Source organism: Colossoma macropomum, unplaced genomic scaffold (assembly GCF_904425465.1).
Source record: "Colossoma macropomum unplaced genomic scaffold, Colossoma_macropomum, whole genome shotgun sequence".
In the NCBI taxonomy this organism is placed as follows: domain Eukaryota; kingdom Metazoa; phylum Chordata; class Actinopteri; order Characiformes; family Serrasalmidae; genus Colossoma; species Colossoma macropomum.
In genome coordinates this window covers 36,582,037-36,607,330 of record NW_023494799.1, presented here as the reverse complement: position 1 = coordinate 36,607,330, position 25,294 = coordinate 36,582,037, and the positions used below count along the sequence as shown (strand labels likewise).

At 41.2% G+C, this 25,294-nt stretch overlaps 1 protein-coding gene across 3 annotated transcripts in view; it reads right to left on the bottom strand.

Moving 5' to 3' along the window:
* Positions 1–25,294, bottom strand: part of sbf2 (SET binding factor 2) — a 151,052-nt gene that overhangs the window by 92,335 nt on the left and 33,423 nt on the right. The window lies entirely within an intron of this gene.

The following is a 25,294-nucleotide window of genomic DNA, read 5'->3' as shown; positions in this document are numbered from 1 at the left end:
GATTAAAGACGATGTCATTTTACCAAGCTCTCTATGACAGTGCTCTGCAAGCACGACTGGTTGAGGACATTTCCTGTCCCAGCCTTCGCTAAAGCCTGACCCGAAACACAGACCAAACACAGACATCCCAAAAGTTTGAAGAGGAGATGGAAACAGTGAGATGATTTTGAATTTTTGCTGGGTTATCTGACCAACAGAAACAAACAACTATACAGGGTGATTCAAAAAGATTCACCCACTTTCAAAGTGCCATATTATCACAACTGTGAGGTGCCTAGGAACCAATCACATTCCAATTGAAAGAGGGGGTCATTTTTCTGTCACCAGAAGATGGCTCCCTTTAGTCTGCGAGGAGATGAGACCCCGGAGAAGAACGCATTCTGTGTTCTCCACTTCAATAAGAGTGAATCCGTCATAACTGTGCAGCGTGATTTTCGGCAGTGAACCTCCAACAGCTCAGAGCGTTCATTGGTTCCACAAAACTGGATGATCTCCGAAATCGCACTGAAAGAGCCGTGAGTGACATCCGACATGCTCAACTTGACTATGCCATTGATGTTGTCCGTACAGCTGGAGAAGGTTCATACTGAGCTCTTGTAAAATTACATAATAAACTTTAAGCTCAGTTTACTGCATTGTTCTGTAATGATTTACAAGTGAAATAAATCATTTTGAAATCGGATGAATCTTTCTGAATCACCCTGTATTATTATAGTATAGTATTGGTATAAACTACTGTATTTGTAAGCAGGTTATTGTAAAACACTTGCTTGGAGTGTTATTTGTATAGTAAATTATGCATCACATATCTTACAGGATTGAAGTTGGCCACTATGTGTTGCTTAGATACAAATAACTAGCCTGTTTTTATTTTTTGGGGGATTTTCACCCTATTTAGTCTTTGCCAGGTCCATCCACAAGCTTGGTCTTTTGCCAATTAGATGAAGCTACCAAGGGTGAAGGGTGAAGGCCAGCATATATACATCCTTCCTGCCGCTAACACAACAGGACAGGTAAAAGTGCTTGGATGAGACCGTCAACTCAGTTGCGTTAAATAACAGACACCTACTCACACAGAGAGAGCGAGTCCAATTATATTCCCTTGGACTCCTAACCGTGAACGGCTGTGGCATCACCAAGGATTAAACTTGCAATGTCCCGATGACGGAGCCAACAGGGAGCCCCTATAATTGGCCATTTTAACAAGTGTTGAAAGCGTATGCTGGCCTAACAATACTTAATTTGAGTTCATGGGCAGAGCAATGGCTTTTGTGTGTTGCTTATTGTTTGTGACCATTACTGGAAAGAGATGTGAGAAGGGAGTTTTGTGAGGATGGGCCCGCAGTGCTGGGGTGCTGGTAACTCATAGGCGTAAAAGGTGGTAATGTGTTTATTATTGTGGAGAAATGGGCAGGATGTCCTCCTCCAGCTACTACATCCTCTCATCAGAGGGCAGGAAATGGCACCAATCCGCTTTCCTTGCTGCTCACTCAAACATGCTCTTCAGATGATCTGAGTCAGGCAAACAGAGCCCATCAAGCAGCCTGAGCTAGTCCCCTCATTTTGTGGTGAAATTAAACTTTTAAAAAAGAATGACTAAGTAGAGCTACTGCATCACAGATTTGTCCAAGCCTACTGAGAGATTTGGAACCACAAAAGAGTTCCTGAGCAGTGGAGCAGAATACTGTAGCTGATAAAAGGCATGTCCTGCAGTGTGACAGATTGGAGAGGAGAGAGTAAGTCTGGGAGGCCAGGCAGCGAGAAAGCTAAAATGTGCAAGGGTTAGTGCCAGCATCCACTGCGGCCTGGCATCCGTGCAGTGTTTAGACTGCAAACAACAGCCCAGTAGGAAAAACAGGAGGCACAGGAAGAGTATAACAGATGATGCAGAAACAGAGGAAGAGAGATATGAAAAGTTATTTAGTGACCGTGGAATGATGAAAAGCATGCCATTATGGTTATTTTCATTACTTAGGAACACTTTAGCAGTACGCTCGGAGGAGGAGAAGGATAGGGGGGAAATAGAAAGAAAGGAAAAGAAAGCGAAAGAGTGGTGCAACGACCCGAGAGCTTGAACCAGGATGTCACCGTCCAGCAACAGACACAATAGCAGGCAGGAAATCTGTAACGCTGGAAGGCAGAGGGGGAAGAGCGTGACGCTTCCCCCGTCATCAGATCAGGACAGGTGCCAGGAAAACTACGGAAAAATATGAAAATATGCAAAGTATGTCATAAATTTCCAGCGGAAAACAGACAAACTCTGATGTTGTCTACCTGAGTACACAATAGGTACAGAGGCCTGAAGTGGCGGACGGAGTGCGTTTGGCTACAACTACATCAACAGCCCACTTCTCTGAACTGTTATGATTTCAAAGGCCAGCAGTTTCAAGGAGAAATGCCGGAATTCTGGCCTGGACTCAACCACTCACAGATGAAGCATCAGTTTATGTGCACTTGCTCACGCTTGGGTTTAATTCACAAGAAGGAACGTCCAGATGGAACCCGTAACGGTAGATCTTCTGACATGCCCACCTGATGCAAATTACAGCAGTTTTGTTTACAAGGTCAGCTTAAGCTTGATGGCTAGGCCCATTTGAGAAGTCTGTAGGGAGAGCAGCATCTCTAGTAGACTCTAGGCAGCTCTAGAGAGGGAGGCGCTTCCCACGGTCAGAAGCCGAAGCTTGACTGATCCAAACCGACTGCCAACAATGAAGTCCGATCACATGACTGGCCTCCGTCAGAGCTGAAGTCGTAATATGTAATTCACACCGAACAATTCACTTTTCAGCATGTTCAACCACATCAGCTTGTAAAAGACTGGAGATCTTAAAGTAATCAAAACACCTGAACAACATAAATATCAGCAATGTGAAACTATCCTGCATGAAAGCCTAAATAGGGAGGACCTGCAGCCCTGATGGGTAAGGAGGCACTCGGAGAAAGAGCAGGGAGGAGAAGTTAAAACAACGTTAAAAACAAGTCTCTGATAAGAGACCCCCACTACTGTATGCTCACGACTGACCTCTGTACAAAGTACAGGGTGACCAGAAAAAGAATGCTCATAACAGTGTATCTAACCTCTAACAGGCTGTATGTGCGCACACACACACACACACACACACACACACACACACACACACACACACACACACACACTCAGACAGAAGCAGCTGAGTCACATCACAGGCAGAGGACAGACCCTGGGCTCAAATTAGCTCCCAGTCAAGTGACAACGGCACTTGAAGTGTTCCAGTGTTTGTGATGTCAATAGACTTGGCAACATCTCTGCCTTGTCGGTGAGGGTTCCTCGTCATGTGGGCAGCAAGTGGCACGTCCCCCGCTGCACAAAAGAGACACCAGATCTGCGGCTTGACCTGCTAAGAATCGGTGCATCAGAGCAAGTATGAAGAACAGGACAACCAAATTAGACCCCCGTCTGCCGTCTGCTGTATTCTATTACTCTGGTCGTGCCTTTCTGTTTAACGACAACCATAAATGGCGTGGGATCATTGTCCCGACTAGAGGACAAAGAGAACATCGCTGGTGTGTACGAACCGCAAGAGCAGTCAAGTGTGGGCTGTGTACTGAGAATAACTTCTCCGCACCACAATTTCTCTCGTTTCCTCATTTCTCATTTCCTTTCAAAAGGTATAACTTTTTTCCTTTTTCTTTCTCATTATTTAAAAAAAAAAATAACTTGCCAGGAATACAATGATTTGTACAGAGAGAAAAATGGAGAACAAAAGATGACCAAGTCTTTCCACGAATGAAATAAGAAATCTGTGCACATTGCAGTTTCAAAAGGCTTATGACAATTTTACTGGAAGGGCTCTGGTCAAATTCAGCCCTTTTCCATACTACGGCCCAACAGATATAAAAAATTTTGTGGTCAAGACCGATTTTTTGATAACGGATAATATCAGCTGATCTAATTTTACACTGATATTTTACTATTACACACCAGTGGCTTGGTTAAACTGAGATGATTGCCAGATCTCAATTACCCCAATTACCATCTCAATTCTTACACTAAGTAAACAGCAAAAAATTCATGGCATATAAATATTATAACACTGGGGGTGGAGCTACTCAGAACACTTTGTGCTTTTGGTTTCTGTTTATCATTGTTCTCATTTTTCATTCATTTCATTTCAAAGTTTTGTGTGCATGGCAGAACATGTTATCCTGACGTTAAACATGAGGTTCGGATGCACTGTCATCAACAGAAAAGGCAAAATAATTGACAGTGATACTGAATGAATGACACTGAATGAGGCTCAAACAATATATCGGTTGGCCGATTATATCGGCCAATATTAATGAACAGTGGTGTTATTGTAATTTAAGCAATAGAACACTCGAGGTCGTGTGTTATCGCGAAATAACATCACGGCTGTGATTTGGTTGTCGTAGTTTATCACAGCCGTGATGTAATTCGTGATAACACACGACCTCCAGTGTTCTATTGCTTTTATACAACAGTTAAAAAATAAAGTAATAAATTAATAAACTGGGTCGTGAACGTGGCGTTTAATGTTTTAATGTTCGCAGTTCCTTCACCAAATTATAGTTCCTTAACAAGCAGCTCGTTGCTACATCAGAGTAACGAGCTCCGCTCTCTCGCTGCACAGCCGGCAGTTTGTTCTCCAGCTCCTTACACTAAATTCCCAAACCGTCATCACCACTGAGCAGCTTTTCAGTCAGCAGCTGTGACAGAAGAACAGCTAAACAACCTGGAATCAGCCAGAAATGAACCCAACACCATTCGCCAAACTAAATGGGCTGTAAGATGCTTTACAGACTGGCTGGAACAAAACAACATTAATATTGATCTGGCAAAAAAATACAAAACTGAGCTAAACTTGATATTGCAGCAGTTTTATGGCTCAGTCTGATTTGGTCAGACTCTGAAGATCAGACTACACGTTTGGCGAATGGTATTGGGTTAATTTCTGGCTGATTCCAGGTTGTTTAGCTGTTCTTCTGTCACAGCTGCCGACTGAAAAGCTGCTCAGTGGTGACAGTTTGGGAATTTAGTGTCGTCTCATCTTCAGAGCCTGACCAAATCGGCTGTCGGTCAAATGTGATCTTAAAAGTGTCCATTTTCAGTTTGTGGCAAAGTAAGAAGGAAAAACGTTCAAATGGCTCGAGCGTTTCCTACCACTGTCAAAGTCGTTGCTTAGCAACAGTGTCTCAGTGGAGTGATACATACATACATACATACATACATACATACATCATCTAAACCGCTTATCCTTCTGGGTCGCGGTGGGGTGCTGGAGCCTATCCCAGCTGTCATTGGGCGGAAGGCAGGATACACCCTGGACAGGTCACCAGTCCATCGCAGTGGAGTTATACAGTGTTTGTGAAAAAAAAAACATGCTTTTATGATGAAATAGCGCGGTTAGCACGCTTCTCAACCAATCAGCTTGTGTGGCCAGAACTAACTGCTGTATAACAACCACTATTAACCATATTTAGTCAGGCCCTTTTTCAAGATATCAGAAAATTACATGCTGTTCAATACCAAATTTCAATACCCAAATAGTCTTATTAGCGTCCGTGAGCCAATAAGCACGCTTGCTGCTGAATCTAAACTGCTGACTGGCTGTCTAAATTACATTCCGTATGCATCCTGTTAATCTCAGCACGTCTTGATTAGTATACAGTCCATTGCTGTCAGTAGATATACCACCTCACACTCATTTCTGCTTTAAGCCACACCCCCTTTTGGTTTGTAATTTAAAAAAAGTCGTTTAGGAATTGGTTTCAAAGGTACCGGAATTGATTATTTTTTTTTTTTTAAATACCCAGTCTACTTACGGAGAAGGGACTTTTGGCTAGACAATCACAGATACAGATATTTATTAGAAAAACACACATCAAAAATAGCCTCGTCTGGAATGACAACAACAGTGTATCTCAGGAAGGCAAGACAATGACATAAATGAAAGAGGAGGAAGGGGGTGTTGCAGGAGGCCTGAGCAGTGCTGGGGGTCTCTGGCCAACACAGTAGATTTTCTATCACGTCTTACGCTGAGCTCCAGACATGGGGGTCGTCTATTTTGGTCAGCAAGAGCCACGGCCAGCAGCAGGTCCGAGATAGGAAGTCTTCAGCTTAGCCAAGATGGAGGCTCTATTCATAGGCGTGAGTGTGTGGAGCTGGAGGAAGCATGGCAAACTCCCTGAGTAAAAACACTTCCTGAGAACATCTTCAGGGTCAAACCTAAAGAAGGGGAAAAAACTACTCTCCTGCATGGCTGCACTGTATCACAGTAAGCGCCAACAGCTCCTGTGTACACTCTAAACAAAGTAGTTCCATGGTGCGGTGCGGCCGATGTTGCCACATTTTTGACTCCAACGACAAAATATATACATTTCAGTTGAGCACTGTTCTGCGCACAGAAATGCTGGGGATTTTCTGTTGGTGGGGTTATGCAATCTCATACACATGGTTCACTTTAGGGATAGATATTTTTAGTGGGTCAAGAGGGATGTTTAATTCTCCACACACCCTTGGGGGTGAGTAATATGGAGACACCAAAACTGAAAAAGGAGACTTTCAAGGCCCAGAATTTGGCTTGCTGATGATGCTCCAAGCATGCAAGCAATTTAGATAAGGGGTGGAAGGCCGTATCTCTAATTTGAAGGGTTAGCGTAATGTATCAATTACTTAAGCCAGCCCTACGTGTAGCTCATACAGCTGCGTCTGCCTCGCTCTCGTCTTGCACAGTCCTTTGGGGAGATTTCTTGAGGCAAATACTTGTGTCGTTTTAAAAAACATGACACAAATTAAAAGCACACGGACAGCGCTCCAAACGCTCCTCAGCCTTAAACACTTCAATGTGAATTACACGGACATGCAAATATCCAGTTTTCCTTTGGGCATTCATTCAGTGCAGCCAGTTTGGTTTCAGTTCTGGTTCCTGTAATTAAGTGGGGGGAATAACACCCATCAAGATGGACCAATCTCCGGGAAGACTCAGGGAAGTTCTGAAGGAAATTCCTCATGTGTTCATACAAAGTACAGATGGTTGTAGCATAAAAAACCAACAGAGAAAGACAGCAAAGTAACTGTTTAGCAGTTTCTCCAGCTAATTGTGAAATTTATTGGGCTTTTTAATCATAGCTCCCCACCTCCTCACTGTTCTTAATATAAGTATATTTGTGAAATATGGAAATGCATTGCCACATAAAAAAGGAAAATAAAGCAGTTATCCATAAAAGGGCATGTTACTGAAGTTGCATATATATACACACACACACCGATCAGGCATAACATTATGACCACCTCCTTGTTTCTATGCTCATTGTCCATTTTATCAGCTCCACTTACTGTATAGGTGCACTTTGTAGTTCTACAGTTACAGACTGTAGTCCATCTGTTTCTCTGCATACTTTGCCCCCTTTTACCCTCTTCTTCAGGACCCCCATGGACCCTCAAGGAGCAGGTACTATTTGGGTGGCGGATCATTTTCAGCACTGCAGTAACACTGACGTGGTGGTGGTGTGTTAGTGTGTGTTGCGCTGGTACGAGTGGATCAGACACAGCAGTGCTGCTGGAGGTTTTAAACACCTCAGTGTCACTGCTGGACTGAGAATAGTCCACCAACCAAAAATATCCAGCCAACAGCGTCCTGTGGGCAGCGTCCTGTGACCACTGGTGAAGGACTAGAGGATGACCAACACAAACTGTGCAGCAGCAGATGAGCTATCGTCTCTGATTTTACATCTACAAGGTGGACTGACAAGGTAGGAGTGTCTAATAGAGTGGACAGTGAGTGGACACAGTGTTTAAAAACTCCAGCACACTAATACACCACCACCACATCAGTGTTACTGCAGTGCTGAGAATGATCCACCACCCAAATAGTACCTGCTCTGTGAGGGTCCATGGAGGTCATGACCACTGAAGAACAGGGTAAAAGGTGAAGCTATATAGTAAGTGGAGCTGATAAAATGGACAATGAGCATAGAAACAAGTCATAATGTTTTTATATATATATATATATATATATATATATACATATATATATATATATATATATATTTTAGCTTTTTTTGTACCTTTTTTGTTTATAGTGGTTTTGACTTCCTCATTGTAAAGCGGCCTTGGATATGTAAAAGGCACTATGGAAAGTAAACCTGTTACTATTAAAAACAAACAAACAAACAAACAAACAACAGCAACTGCCTCTGACAGTACATTGCTTAGTAACTATCAACAGCTAAACAACAACAACAACAAAGTATCCCTTTAAAGAGTTCTGTGTGCTTTGACCAGCCGAGTGTAAACACCTTTGTCCTGGGCCGAAGCGAGGCACAATACAAGGCCTGCGTCACCCACCAGCCCCCTGCCTGTGACCAGAGCGATAACACATTAGGGACAGGTGCTTCCTGTGGCTCGCCGAGTGCCTAACTCAGCCTCTTCTGCGCCCCTTCCACTCAGCAAGCTTTCTTCTGTCCATTTGTGTTCTTCACCTGACAAAACAAAGCTTTCCATACTGCAGGTTGGACAGAACTGGTCAACATCGGCAGTCACGAGGCCCTGCCTCTCTCTAGCACTGGGCCAGGAAGGAGAAAGTGAACTCTGATTCTGACTGGAAGCGGCGGGGTTTCCCTCCATGCTCTCTAAACAATGGATGAGCCATACACAACAGTTGCTGATCTACAGCTTTACCTTAGGGTTGTTTTTCTCCTGCAGCGATAGCAGGTGCTCTGGCCGTACAGTGACAAACATAAACTGGACCAAAATAGGCCTGAGATAGTAATGATGATGTTTGGTCCGAGTTGAAGAAAGTAACCTTTATTTTGAGATCACCAAAATAGCTTTATATTATGATCAAACAACTAGAACCCAACAAGAGAGCCCATAAAGCTTTCGTTTACAAACATGGCGGGTCACAAAGGCCAGATGTCCAGACAAGCATTACGTTTTCTGGACCCTGTAATTACAAAGTGACCAGACAGACCTAAGTTTAGACTCAAGACTCTACTGAGAAATGCTTACTGAAGAATGCTTAAAATTGGCACAAGCAGGAACAAAAATAGGGCTATTTAAAAGGTTCAACGAGTTGGGGTTAAACACGGCGACACTGTGTGTTCATAAACATCAGAACGCAGGTTCTTCCAACAGAAGAATAGGGCTGATATGATCTATGGCCTCATGACTCATGACTGAGACTGTGTTTAAAAGCAGATTTATGGAGACTAAAAGGAGTCACCAAAGCACCTCCACCTACTAGGATTGAAGACATGTTGGATGTGTGCTTTTTCTGTATGGCACTCGAAATTGAACACATATAGCAGAGACGGGGACTCGAGTTGCCAAGTTGGACATACCGACTGACATGTGACTCGACTTGGGCTTGCCTTTAACTGACTCGTAACCAAACTCAAGATCCATAAAATTTCAGTCCGAGAGAAAAACACAAAGAAAACTGATTAAATTATGACCACCTTAAACATAAAACATTAGTTTCCAACAGCATATGTGCCTCTAAGTTTTGCTACAGTCAGGCATAGACAGTACTGCAGTGCCGTTCTCTCTCAGCAGCGTCAGGTTCAACACTGCTTCAAATAATGAGCCTACATGAAGTGTGGATAGTAAGTATGCTAGCTAGCACATCAGATAATATAGCTAAAAAAAAACAAAAAAACAAACACACCAGCCAAGCATTATAAGTTGTTTTGCTTCTTTTCTTTAAACACTGCATTCACTGCACGTAATGCAACAATAACAAATGTCCATCATTTGAAGCCATATCGAACCTAATCAGTTTTCTTTTGTACAGTGCAATGTGTGCTTTTAGTAACGACACCAAACTAAGAGCCTCGAGCCTTGACTTATGCCTGCCTTACACCAAACGACTTTTCAAGCGATTTCACTGTCGCAGACAAATTTTCAATGTCAGAATAAAATCATGAGAGTCTTGCTAGAGTTGCGTCGTGCTCGCGTCATCTCAATCGTTTAGTGTGAGGTGGTCAGGATGGCTGTCTTAGGTCAGTCTTTTTCTCGCCTTGACGCAACGACAAAGTCAACCGTGTTTAATATTATTGCAAGTTTTAAGTCTTGGCTCATGCAAATACTGACGTACCAGCGGCGCGCGACGGTGAGCCGCCGAGCCGGCGAACTGGCAAGCGCATGCACGCGGCGTGATAGACAGAGTGCGAGAGAGTGTGCGCGAGGGAGAAAATGAATGCATGACAGCCTGAAATCTCAGTAAAAAAGGCAAATCTGCTTCACTTTAAAACAAAAATCATATTAACCTAAAAATTGAAACTAAATATTTCAAGTTCACTGAGCGTAACAGTAATGTACGGAAATGTGCAGAGGACTTTAAGAGTGGCATTACTGAAGATGCTTCAATGCCCCCCCCTTGCTTTTTTTTTTCTTTGTTACACTGGTTTCTTATTTTGTTTGTTTGTTCTTTACAGTTCAGCTCATAAAACCTGATCAACAAGGTCGAAACACTGCATGTTTTGTTGATGTGTTAATCTTTATATTAAATAAGAAAGTAACTGTATAAAGTTTTACAGGTTAAGTTAAAAATTCTGGGTGATGATCTGTCAGAATATACAGTTCTACAGTGAACTGGGCTGCCAAGCCAACGTATCTTCCTATTAGCACCACTACAGAGTGGAGAAGGAAAAGGGTTTCTCGGCTTGTAAATGTCCACCAGGTGCATAATGGGAAATTATCTCAAAAGTCTAGCTGCAGTCGTGCAAAGTGACCCCGCGAGATCCCCAGCCTTTGCAAAATCATAGTCTGTGACTAAAACCTGTGACATTGTCTCTAGATGTGAGAGGGTGTCAGACTTTAGTCTTTCAAAAGCCTTTTCAAAGTCTTCTAGTGTACGGTTAGCATTATACTCAAACCCTAGGGATTTGACTTGTGCCTGACTCGCACTCTAGAGACCCAAGAAGGACTCACACGAGGCAACATCAACACATCTGGCTTATAGCACAGCTTGATGGTACAGCTGGGTGCTTAGGGATTTTCATCCAAGAGAGCTGAGGCGACAATACTGTGCGAACAATGGGATGTAGTGGTGGTCAGCACAGATGCTGGAGGAGGCTTTTGTTCTCTTTGACTGGTAGAGTCAGTGTGTGTTGTGGACAAGATGCATCATTCCGGGAACTGACCAAGACCAAATTTAGAGCCAAATATGGAAAAAACAACTTCAAATAAGAATGAAAAACTGCCTTCCAAATGGTCTTTTTTGGTTTTATTTTGAAGTCAATATTACTTAAAACATGTTGAGCTGTGGGGGGTATGGAAAATATGGGAACTGTCTCAAACACATTTGTTTGGCTGCATGACATTAAAATGGCAGGCATTCCAAAGATGAAATAAGGCTGCACATTTTGTCCATCTCAACCAGAAGCAGGTTCTCAGCATTCCTTTAAAATCTCAGTAAACAATAGGTAGATGGGAACCCGTTGAGACTTTGGCATCTCGGACAAACACAAAGCTCCTGGACATGTAAGCAGTCATGCCATGGGCTCTTTTGTTATTGTGTGCCAGCAAGTGTTGAATGGAGCTCTTCGGCTTGTTTTGAATCAGAGAAACTTGGCGTGGAGCACTTGCGACAGTGTTTCCCTTCAGCAGTGTGCAATGACAGAGGGCAGGAAATAACAGTATGGGTGAGCTCCCTGTCTTTCTGTTTGGTCATGCTTTGCTTGCAGTCACTAAGCAATTCAAGCACTGCATACTTTAGCTCTGCGTGCATCAGTGTTTGTGTGCTTGGTTTATTTATAACCAGCATTGTGTTGGAGGGATGTAAGCATGTGTGTAATCTGCAAATATATATTTTAGGTCTTTGGAAATTATAGACAAAACAAGGGGAGCAGCTCCAGTGAAGAATCGCCAAAGAACGTGCTCCATTCAGCAAGACAATAGAAGACAGCTGTTCATCACTTCGCATTTCGAAGGAACGACAGTACTTAAGTAAAGTCTCCCGAGTCAACGAGCTGTCCTAAACCTGCTGGTGAAGCTTTCCTCACTAGAAGCTTCCTGATGAGCTCATGGTGAGGCTGATTGTGTGAGGGGCCTCGGCTCCAGCGCCACTTCCTCGGGGGCGTTCAATTTCCATGGCAGGAGGAGCGTCCATTACTCATGTGCAGATCTTCCTGACAAACACATGATTCTATTCTCCCTTGGAAGGCATCCTGGCAGCTGGAATGCACTGTTTTGTGTTTCATTTTTTCTTGTTTAACAAACATTAAATGAAACGACGTGCTGCAAGACATCAGCTTTGGCTACGCTGGCCTCTGAGGGACTGTGACTCAGGCCCACCACCAGGGGGGTAAACATGCGCCAACGGCGGACTAAATATGCTCATTAAACCGAGCACTCGGCATGCGCGGTCCAGCGAGGACCATTACTTGAAATGCAATCCAGAGAGCCTCCTTGTCCCCCAAATTAGGGGGACAGCTCGACTGGACAGACGGCAGACGCTGCGCAGACCGTGTTACAACTGTTTACACATTTTCAGAATAACTCCCGGCCTCCTTCCCGGAAGTACGTGCCACATTCCAGATTACAACAGGGATTTGGGAGGAAAAAGAGCGGTTCAAAAAGTCAAAGCCGGCAGACAAGAGAGATGACACAAACGTTTACAATCTGCCCCGTGCCGGGAGGTCAAATTCCTTCATTATAGGATGTCGGGCCCCAAAAGGGAATGTGTTGTGTTTCATCACAGTCCTCTCAAAGCAAAGTAAGCATAAGAGGATTAGATTAGTTTTACTGTCAGTGACTGGAGTGAGACTTCAAAGAATGTGTCACTACATCCTTTTTGTCATCATATGATTAATTCTTGTCTAGTATACTCCATGAATTAGGCTATGCATGGACCTCAAGCACTCACAGTTTGTTTTTCCAGTTTTCAACATTTCCTGCACCATATTACACATTTATTACTCTAAATCCACTTATGACAATTAATTTGTACAGTCATTGTCCAAACTGCGATTTATAATAAAGCAGGAACTGTTACTGTGCCTTTCAGACTGATATATGTAAATGACCTTTGTTCTGATTGGCGCTGTATTGTACTTCATACAAAAAGTAGGCCAGGCTGAAACACTCTTTATAACTTCAATGTAAATGGGAGGAGAATATAACTATAATAGCTCATAAATTTTGAAAAATCATATTTGAAGTAATAGTCTTTAAAGGGTCTCCTTCAGAATCTCTTTTGTGGAAACCATTGTTAATGATCCAAACTCAGCATCTGGGCACATTCTATCAGATTAAAGTGGGTAGGGGGAGGGAGGGGCTCGTATTATGCAAGCACCCAAGCTCAAATGACAGGGCTTTTCATAAATCAATTATAGAGTTGTTGTGATTTGCAGATGGCTGCATGGCAGGCATTTAAAAAGTTTTATTAGAGAACTTTTCTTTATCTTAGCCAAACCAATGTAAGTAGTATACAACTTTTCCATTGTATAAAATATCAAAATTCATAATGAATGTTGATCTCAGAACTGGAAATTGCATATTAACATATAAACATAAGGCACACATTCAGGAACCTCTTATTTTTACTGTATCAAAAATGCATCATATCGAGTCACTACTGTATCGTATTGAATCAAGTTTTGAATTTTGTGTCTCATCACATCCCTAGTAGTGAGTAATACAGGGTGTTTCAAAAGGATTCATCCGATTTCAAAGCGCCACATTTTTACAATCGTAAGGCGCTGAGGAACCAATCACAATCCAATTGAAAGAGGGGGTCATAGAATTTCTGACTCTCAGTGGAAGATGGCTCCCTTCAGTCTGAGAGGAGATGAGACCCTGAGCAGAAAGCGTTCTGCGTTCTCCACTTCAATAACAGTGAATCTGTCATAACTGTGCAGTGTGATTTTCGTGGGCAGTGAAGCTCCAACAGCTCAGAGCGTTCGTCGTTGGTTCCACAATACTGGATGATCCCGAAATCACACTGAAAGAGCTGTGAGTGCAGCGACACCCAACACGCTCAATCCAGTATGGGATGAATTTCACTATGGCGTTGATGTTGTCTGCACAGCTGGAGGAGGTTCTTACTGAGCACTTGTAAAATTATATAAACTTTATGCTCATTTAAACCATTTACAGTTTTCTGCATTGTTCTGTAATGATTTACAAGTGAAATAAATAATTTTGAAATTGGATCAATCTTTTTGAATCACCCTGTACCACTGCCTTCCACCTAGCAGACTGGAGTTTAATTTCACACCATGCAACGCCATTAAGAGTCCATGGGCAAGATTCCTAATGCTATGTAAGATCCCTCTGTAAGTCGTTCTGGATAAGAGCTTCTGTCAAATGCAGAAATGGTATTATATATATATATATATTATATATATATATATATATACTATACACACACATACACAGTCTCATTACATAAAAAAAAACTAATTATTTCCATAAATGGACATAAAGACCGGAGAGTGAATGGTAGGCTTTAAATTCACATTAAATTCCAATTTCAGAAAGTGAAGGGGGGAAAAAAAAACAGTTTTCCACACAATGGGCCCTTAAAGTTATTAAATCACATGACCGAACAAAAGTATCAACGTATAACAGCGGACGTCTAAAACATGCGGAAAAAATATATCAAAGTGTCATTCCGTTTGTCTTCTAGACAAATAGGGAAGTGTTTTATTTCAGGCTTATGAGTCAAGGGCCACATTAATCCACTTTACATGGTCAGCAAAAATAATACAGGGGACTCCAGAGTTTTCAAGCTCAAGACATGGATGAAATCCCAAAGCCACAGCGCTTGAGAAAGTGCCAATACGTCTGCCTCATTCTTAGCGCACTGAGGCAGAAGTGAGCTAACGAATGCATACATGGCAGGTAAAACATCCCAAGGAGAAAGTGACATTCATCAAATGCCTCTAATGTCTTGGGGCTCTTAGAAACACAGGTATGCTTACCTTCTGTTGTGCCTCGTTTCCACTCGACACACAGCCTGAGGCTAGCCCAGGTTTCAGGTTCAAAGTGATGTGCGGGTTTGGCTGTATGTGCCTGGGTGTGAATGAAAACATGACCCACGTGCCAGTCAGTCGTTCCTGTTATGTTGCGAAAACCACAGTGGACCTTGGTTGACTTCCCTGAGGTTGTTGCTATGGTACGCAGGTAAGAGCTGCTGTCTACAGGGAGACGTGTCAGGGCAATAACCCAAAGTTGCAGTACTTGTTACAAGCAGAAAAAATAGTTTTAAAAAGAAAATGATTACAGTCCCAGCTGATGGCCTACAGAGCTGATCCTTAGAACCAGGGCCTGAAAGATTAATCGCTAAAATCACACACACACAATTTTTCAAAGTGCAAGAGCTGCAATACTAATAAGGGCTGGGTCTCGTTAGAAAATGTTCGATATCGTTAACGATGCGATACTTTCAATTCGATATCGATACCATAATGATACTTTTTTCGATATCTTTTTTTTATAATTGTGACAAAAAATACAAAAAAGGAATAATTTTTATTATGAGTTTTTTATTTCTACTGCATACCAGGCAGGTATGAGTGTGTCTGACAGCATATCTCTGGATGGGGGCTGATACTTGGGCTTTAATGCTTTTGTCATCTTTCTAAATAAATAAAAACACAGAGACAAACGTATTTCCAAAGCACAAACACATTATTGCAACCACTATTGTAAGTTCGCCATAGAGGGATAAAACAAACGATCTATCCCACGTATCCCACCTAAACCAGGGCGATTCAACAGTCGAAAAGAGTTGCAATCCTTTAACAATAAAACTGGTTACTGCTCTGTGGCGTTCTTCCCTCCTCTCAACTGACATCCTTAGCTTTTCTGCTACATGAAAGGGGTTGTTTCTCCGTGAACTGGTAAACTGGCCCCAGCGCTGACAAAGCCCTCACCTCCAACATGAAAAGGACATGCAAGTAGTTAATATGGCTCATTTATGAAACCCACGAAACATGAATCATATGAGCGTTACAGATACGTTCATTCGGCAGCTGAATTGTAGCCAGCTAGCTAGCTAATACGTGCTAGTTGTATGCTAACATTAGCTGAATCCTAACTGTCTTTCAGTGCTGACAAACGGCAGAGTAACGAGTGTTAGTTTTCTCTGGCAAAGCGAAAAAAGGGGCGCAGTAAACCGTCAACTTACTTGATATTTTATCACTGGAAACACTGCCGTCTGCGTGTGGTTGTAATATATTTAGCCCAGATTCTCAGCAGCAACGCAGTGCTGATCTTCATGCACTTGAAAATTCTGCAGTTTTCTTGATGGAGATTAATTCCATGTGTGATCAAATGTGATTCACCAGACTTGATGTATCACCCATTTTGGAACCCACTATCTTAAGGCACTTGTTGCACCTAGAACTTCAGTAGCATTTTCGAAGTAGAGGCAGACTTTCAACCACTTCGACTCAATAATGACTCCAATACTCGAAAGTTACTCCAATAATCCCTTGTGATTTGTGTTTTATGCAAAGTATCGAAAATAAGCACCGATGTTTTTGAGACTTTTTGGTACTCGCTAGTACCGAGTTGTTTCGGTCGGTGCCTTTTTGGTATCGGATTTCGGCACCCAGCCCTAATGCTAATTATAACTAAGCTTTCAAAAGGATTTAACCAACAATTTGACCTAATTACATCACTTGTAGATGAACATCTGTGTACAAGACTACACAAACCTAACTAACTGGTAGTCCAGCACTCTACGTTCAGTGTTCAAGCCTCAAGCCAGAAAAGTGATTATTCTGGTATTCCAGTCTAAAATAATATGACTGGAGCTTAATTAATGGAGGATAATCGCAATAAAGATATTGTATGTTGCACTTACAATACTCTCAAATTGTTCAAATTGTTCCACCAAAATATCTGTGATAGTCCGTGCTTTGATACAGGACCCAAGACCCCTTTATAACCCACAGTCTTCACTGAGCTTTAGACCAGTGCAGCACAACTATATTCACACTGACATTTAAATTAACAGCAGTGTCAACATATTTTCCTCGTGACAACAAAATTTCTCTTAAAAGACCTTATTTTGTCTTTTAAATACTCAACTGGGCTCTGACCTCCAGTTAAGAGGCCTCTGGGAAACTCAGTGAAGCAGTATAAAATCCTTTGCCCTTTACAAATCAAACAAACTAGTGTGAAACACTTCTTGGGTCGTTAATGAACAGACTTGACAGCTCGGAGAAAAAGAACAGAACCCACTGAGCGTTTTTCCTTTTTTTGCTGTTCCTGCACAACAAGTAACACACTAAAGACTTTTTAAATGTAAAGTAACACTTCTGCAAAAGATCACAAGCTGCAGGAGTAACATCCTGACTTTCTGTTAATGAAGTACTTTCTTGCTGAAATGGCAAATATTTTCATAAAGACAAGACAGCATGTGAAAACAGACCGTTCGTGGTCTGGCAGTAATTGAGTGAGGCTGCTTTTTCAGAGCTGAACTGTGGACAGATAATAGGCTTCAAACTTTCCAGCGGTGTGCATGCTGTCACCTTTAAACTCAAATGCAGTTCAGAGCCAACTTCTCTCCATGATGAGATCTGTAGGACTTCCAGACTCCACTGTGATTAACAACAGTTCTGCCATGGCAACGCAAACAACCCCATGGCAGCAAGCCTTTTAATTTTTTTTTAAGCTTTTCTTTTCTAGCAGAGGTTGGAGCCCAAACCTACAACTGGGCAACTGTAATATGTAGACAACTTAAAAGGTTTTCACAATACAAAATATGTCACAATAATTATTCATTTATTTACAACCCATTTCCAAAAATGTTGGGACGCTGTGCAGAATGTAAATAAAAATACAATGCAATGATATGCAAATCATGTAAACCACATTTTTAAAGGAAAATACTACAAAAGACAACATATTAAATGTTGAAACTGAAAAATTGTCTTGTTTTTGAAAAATATTTGCCCATTTTGAATTTGATGCCAAAAACACATTTCAAAAAAGTTGGGACGGGGGGCCTGTTTACCACTGTGTTTCATCACCTCTTCTTTTCTTTTTTATCAACACTCTGTAAGCGTTTGGGAACTGAGGAGACACTGCTGTACTTTTGAAAGTGAAATGTTTTCCCGTTCTTGCTTAACATAGAATTTCAGCTGCACATCAGTTCAGGGTCTCCTTTGCCATATTTTTCATTTCATAATGTGCCAGATGTTTGTGGTCACAGGTCTGGACTGCAGGCAGGTCAGTTAAGCACCCGGACTCTTTTAATACGGAGCCATGCTGTTATAATACATGCAGAATGTGGTTTTACATTGTCTTGCTGAAATAATCAAGGCCTTCCCTGAAAAAGACGTCATCTGGATGGCAGCATATGTTGCCAAAACATGTATGTATACCGTTCGGCATAGCGCCTTCACAACTTTACCAGTCTTTTGTTGTCCCTGTCCCAACTTTTTTGGAACGTGTTGTTGGCATTAAATTCAAAATGGGCAAATATTTTTCAAAAAACAATAAAACTTCTCAGTTTCAACATTTGATATTTTGTCTTTGTAATATATTCAGTTAAAATAGGGTTTAAATGATTTGCACATCAATGCATTTTGTTTTTACTTACATTTTGCACAGCGTCCCAACTTTTTTGGAAATGGGGTTGTATTACTAATATAAAAAAATCATACTGCACTGAACTAAATTTAATTAACCGGGCCTACTTATTCTACTTATGCAGTTACTTAGTATTTTTAAGTACCGATGACCTAGTATTTTAATGTTTGCATACAACAAACAAACAAAAAAAAGAAAATTGCATTGTTATAATTACTTCAATGGCAATTCATCGTGAGATAAAATTTCAAGATCGTGACAGGCCTAAAAAACAGCCAGCCTCTTCCAGGATAATTCCTGCCCAACTCAAACTAAAACATGACCTGAATGGGTTCTTCATTATAGTACATTTATGTAGGAACCTAAAAAAACAAGCTGATAGCCCCTTTAATGTCAATGTTCTTGAACAAGCTCAGTTGGGCTTAGTATTCAGTGCTGTTTGTACAAGCTATATATCAACGACCATGAAAGATCATGGAAACGAACAGGCAAAAACGGACTCACATTGCTAATCTATGAGAGAATTCCAATCATTCTTCAAACTTCCAATGCTTTTAACTTCTTCCCTTTTGACACTGCTAATAAATTTAACTTTAAGAGAAATGTCTGTGGATCTTGAGAGCATCAAATTCTGACCAGGAATTCGCTCAAACTGCATTACAGGAATTTAAGACACTTCTAGGTCATAAAACTTTCCTTCCTTGACATATCAATATGACAACAAATTAAGCTGAAGGACGATAATTACATCTAAACAGAGTGCATCTTAAATACCACATAATTCGAAGCATATGGTATATGGAGCACTTTACACTCATAACTGAAATGAAGTCACCACAGAGAACATCATTATAAACATATCTGTGCAAATACTCTAGAGTCCAAAGCGTATATGTGACCGATAATTCCCAAAGATTAGTGGTTAGAAGAGGCCAACATGTTACGAGATAAGAAGTCCGTGCACAGAATAGAACTCAGGTCACATTTACAGGTCATTAACACCTGAATAGCGATATAGTCTGAAGGCAATCTCACAACCACATTTCCAAAAATGTTGGGACGCTGTGCAGAATGTAAATAAAAATACAATGCAATGATCTGCAAATCATGTAAACCATATTTTTAAAGGAAAATACTACAAAACAACATATCAAATGTTAAAACTGAGAAATTTTGCTGATCTTTGAAAAATATTTGCCCATTTTGAATTTGATGCCAACAATATGTTCCAAAAAAGTTGGGACGGGGGCCTGTTTACCACTGTGTTTCATCACCTCTTCTTTTAACAAGACTAAGCGTTTGGGAACTGAGGAGACACTGCTGTACTTTTGAAAGTGAAATGTTTTCCCTGTTCTTGCTTAACATAGGATTTCAGCTGCTCATCAGTTCAGGGTCTCCTTTGCCATATTTTTCATTTCATAATGTGCCAGGTGTTTGTGGTGACAGGTCTGCACTGCAGGTAGGTCAATTTAGCACCCGGACTCTTAATATGGAGCAATGCTGTTATAATACATGCAGAATGTGGTTTTACATTGTCCGGTTGAAATAATCAAGGCCTTCCCTGAAAAAAAAACGTCATCTGGATGGCAGCATATGTTGCCAAAACATGTATATATCGTTCAGCATTAATGGTGCCTTCACAGATGTGCACGTCACCCATGCCATGTGCACTAATGCACCCCTATACCGTCATGAATACTGGCTTTTGAACTGTGCACTGATAACAAGCTGAGTGGTCTTTAGCCTGGAGGACATGATTTCCAAAAAGAATTTCAAATGTTGATTCGTCGCATCACAGGACACTTTTCCACTTCAACTCAGTCCATTTTAAATGAGTTTAGGCCCAGAGAAGGTGGCAGCATTTCTGGATCCTGTTTATATATGCTTCCTTCTTCGAGTTTTAACTTTCATTTGTAGATACAGTGATGAACTGTTTTCACAGACAGAGTTTTTCAGAAGTGTTTCTGAGCCCATGCAGTGATTTCCACTACAGAATCATGTCAGTTTTTAATGCAGTGCTGCCTGAGGGCCCAAAAATAATTGCTAGCAAATACTGGTTTTTGGCCTTGTCCCTCGCATGCAGAGATTTCTTCAGATTCTCTGAATCTTTTAATGATATTATGTACCATAGATGATGAAAAGCAAAAGGTCTTTGCCATTTTATGTTTATGTTTAATGTTAGTCTTGAATTGTTGCACTATTTGATCGCACAGTCTTTCACAGAGTGGTGAATCCCTCCTCATCTTTACTTCTGAAAGACTCCGCCTCTCTGGCATGCATTTTTTATACCCAATCATGTTACTGACCTGTCGCCAATCAACCACCAGGTGTTTTTATTTAAGCATTACACAACTTTACCAGCCTATTGTTGCCCCCGTCCCAACATTTTTTAAACGTGTTGTCGGCATCAAATTCAAAATGTGCATATATTTTTCAAAAAACAATAAAATTTCAACATTTGATTTGCTGTCTTTGCAATAATTTCAATGAAATACAGGGTTTAAATGATTTGCACATCATTGCATTGTGTTTTTATTTACATTTTGCACAGCGTCCCAACTTTTTTTGGAAATGGGATTGTACAAAAAACATTCATGCATGTTCCCAATTAACTCATTTAAATTTGAAATGAACAGTTAAGAGAAGCGCAGAGAACATCTGTCTCATATATGAGGCCAGGCTGACTATCACTGTTTACGCAACGCTGAGTAGCTCTTTAGGTTGTTTGCGATGACTGTTCACTGGAATGCACAAATCTCCTCACAATTCATGAGAATGCTCTTTTGGTCAGAACAAATGGGATTCAGAACTCACTGGCCTGCACTCCTATCCCCATCCTGTTGACAGTCTCTGGCTGATCTAAGCAGTGAATAGTAAGAGCATTTTACATGAAGAGCGTTCTCTGTAAGCTAAACTGTCGTGCAAAGGTTCAAAATAGCGCACGAAGGAGCAGAGCTGGCCCAATTCCTCCAAGATTGAAAACACCTTTGGAGACAAGAGCTGTAAATATGTTTGGGGGCAGGACTAATTTGGAACATTCCTCATCTGTGGTTATTTAGTTTGCTGGGGGGCTGCTTTGACCACAAGATGCTTTTCGTGCTTGGTCCCATCCGCTTTGTTTTATCTATTCCCAGGCGAAATCTTAGGAGTAATTTTCATAGTGCAACAAAAGACTGCAAATAATAATGGTTTACATACCAAGAAAAAAAAAAAGCTAACTGCTTAGCTGGCGTGTTAAACTCTATAGTGTATCTTCATTAAAACTACAAAGCTGGAATCCCAGTAATTCTGCCACAAAACCAACGTGTGACAAACTTCGCTGGATACATTCAACCCCCAGCGACTAATTCACTTACATTTTTATGAATGGTTAGGCCTAAATGTGGTAAATGTGGAGGAGTAAACAAAATTAACATACGAATGCAATTAACAATTAAAATGTTTAGATTTTCTTGAGCAAATAAGCTGAGGCACAGAACTGACCCGACGCGCGGCAGTTTTTTCATTAACAGGATGTGGAGCCACGAAGATTCCTAAACGCAGACGCATATAAAATGCCTCGACATCACAAATCAGCAGAAACAACTCTGTGACGGACCACGGCAACAAAACACAATAAGAACCAGGGGGCATAATTGCGAGATGAACAACATCTGGAGATGCTGAGATGTTTGGCTGAACAAACAGAGCCAAATCTATATTTAGAAGTCCTCCACATGTTGAAGACTTTCGGAATGATGTTGAGTGGATGCAGTCATGCCGTGTGCCTTGAAGGCCATTATAAACAGCCTGTGCTGTATTTCAGCCTGCTGGGACCAGAGCCACTGACAGGCTCAGTGACTAACAGGGATACATACACAGCTCTGGACTATAAATACAACAAACTGCTCGCTTCTACTTCGTAATGATGACTTGAGTTTTCATTACGATGAGATTGCCTGTGCATAGGGCTGTTCTACAAATTAAAATCTTTTCGAAAAACAGGAAACACGGACACATCAGCAAAAATGGTCAAGTTCAAGGTACATGTTGTACATACAGCTCTCCAGAATTATTATTGTTATTATTATTATTATAATAAATGGCACTACAGATTCTATTTTGTCTGATCCAACTTATTAAATCTCCAACTAAACATCATGATGCATTTCATGGATTGTGAAAATGTCTAAGTATTGTGATTGTCCACCTCTAGCTCCAGGTAGAGCCGGGCGATATGGCCAAAAATCTTATCATGATAAAAATGTTCATATCATTCAATATCGATACACATCACGATAAATGTCAAATCGTTATTTCTTTCAAGTCTGAAGGCTGATTTTTGCTCCTGAGTGGTCAGTTGCTGTTTTAAACTATGCTTTATGGTCAGAACATGACAAACACTCTGCAAACAGTGGAACATGGGACAGTGGGAGAAAGTTTGTGGTTAACTGGCTTTACCAGCTGGAAAAGCATGGCCGCAATTTTTGTAATATTCATAATTTAAGAAAGAAAACATTATTTTTAGCTGTCTGGTGACGAGTGCTAAACCGTGTAGTTTCTCAACAACGTCAGCTTAATACGAACAGCAAACATTAGCTGGCTCAGTACGTCAGTGATGGATCACACCGCGTTACTGACGTCACTCCTACCACATCTTTGTCAGAGTATATCACAGTATTCAGACACCAGCTAGCAGACGACTGAATTTCTCTATTCTATCGTAGTGTTTGAGGGGTGAACCGCAATATATCTGACGCTCGCTGCATTAACTGCAGTGTGAATCTCTAACACTAGACAAACAGAGTCCTCCTTTCAGCTACGATTAAACTGAAATCAGCACTTTTTTGTGTTGTCTGATCTACAGTAACATCAATTCGCTGTTTAGTCAGCTGCTAAAAACAGCTAGCCTGGGAAGCTAGCGTTCTCCCACTCTCCAATGCCTCACATACAGCATCCTCAGTTTACTTTTGTTACAATCAGGGCTGTAACTAACATGAACACTCTTCTTTCTTTCACTTTTGTTGCTTGGGAATACTAAAATATGACTAAGCGCTGTAACAGTGCTGTAGCTGTGAGGAGCAGACGTGATTTAACACTGCTAAACTACGTTAGGAGAGAAGTGAGTTCACTTTAGGACAGTACAGTTACACCACTTATCTCGTCACTCACTCTTGGTCACAGGAGAACAGATCGCCGGTCGCTCCACTCAAACAGGGAATATATAACTCCACATTTCAGACGTTGCCAAAGTATATTTGGCAACTCATTTCACTCATTTCATGTCGAGAAACTCGCAAGTGCGCCCTCTCGTGGTGAAAGCAGAGTAGCGTCGCTAAAGGGCAGTCGCTAAACGTAGAAACGTGAGAATGATCTATTATACTGAACATTTATTAAACATTTCTTATAGTTCTATTGAGGCAAGTTATATCGCGATAATTATGGTTATAGTTTTATTGCCCAGCCCTAACTCCAGGTGATCAAAACGTTGCTCCATATTGGAAGAATGACTAGAGAGATGGCTTCCATAATATTGATTGGTCAGCTGTGCATGACGTACGGTGCTCAGCACAAATGCTGGTGATATTTCAACTTAAACATGGTTTAAAAACATGAAATGTGTTGTGCAGGCTAGAGGAATGTTTTCCAGTTGTGTTGTGCATTGCTCTATAGGCAACGATGAAAAGAAGCGTGCTAGACAGAGTCTGAAAAGGCGTCATCTGAACAGCCCTAAAGTCTGCACGAGTCAGGCCAAGCATCACCCTTTAACCACAGTAAACTGTAACACACGGCCTCTTGTGGCTTATTGCTTTAATGTGTCAGATCTGCTGCCTCTTCGCAAGTTCACACAAACCCAGGGGCAGCCATTCCCCCAACTACTTTGTTTTTTCCCACTAAGGAATGGAAGATGAGCCAGCGGCCTGAGACCACTTAGAACACTGAAACCGACCCAGCTGATTCTGGTCCTTAAAATAATGCATCCTGATCTCCATTAAATCCAGTGAACCAATCTGATTTTCAAATTAGATATATGTACAACCACATTTCCAAAAAAAGTTGGGATGCTTTGGAAAAAGGTAAATAAAAATAAAATGCAATGATCTGCAAATCATGTAAAGCATATTTTTAAAGGAATATAGTAAAAAGACAACATACTTAATGTTGAAACTGAGAAATTTTATTGCTTTTTTCAAAACATATATACCCATTTTGAATTTGATGCCAACAACACATTTCAAAAAAGTTGGGACGGGGGCCTGTTTACCACTGTGTTTCATCACCTCTCCTTTTAACAACACTAAGCGTTTGGGCACTGAGGAGACACTGCTGTACTTTTGAAAGTGAAATGTTTTCCCATTCTTGCTTAACATAGGATTTCAGCTGCTCATCAGTTTGGGGTCTCTTTTGCCATATTTTTCATTTCATAATGTGCCAGATGTTTGTGGTGACAGGTCTGGACTGCAGGCAGGTCAGTTTAGCACCTGGACTCTTAAAATGGAGCAATGCTGTTGTAATACATGCAGAATGTGGTTTTACATTGTCTTACTGAAATAATCAAGGCCTTCCCTGAAAAAAAACGTCATCTGGATGGCAGCATATGTTGCCAAAACATGTATATATCGATTAGCATTAATGGTGCCTTCATAGATGTTCATGTCACCCATGCCATGTGCACTAATGCCCCCTATACCATCATGAATACTGGCTTTTGAACTGTGCACTGATAACAAGCTGAGTGGTCTTTAGCCTGGAGGACACAGTACC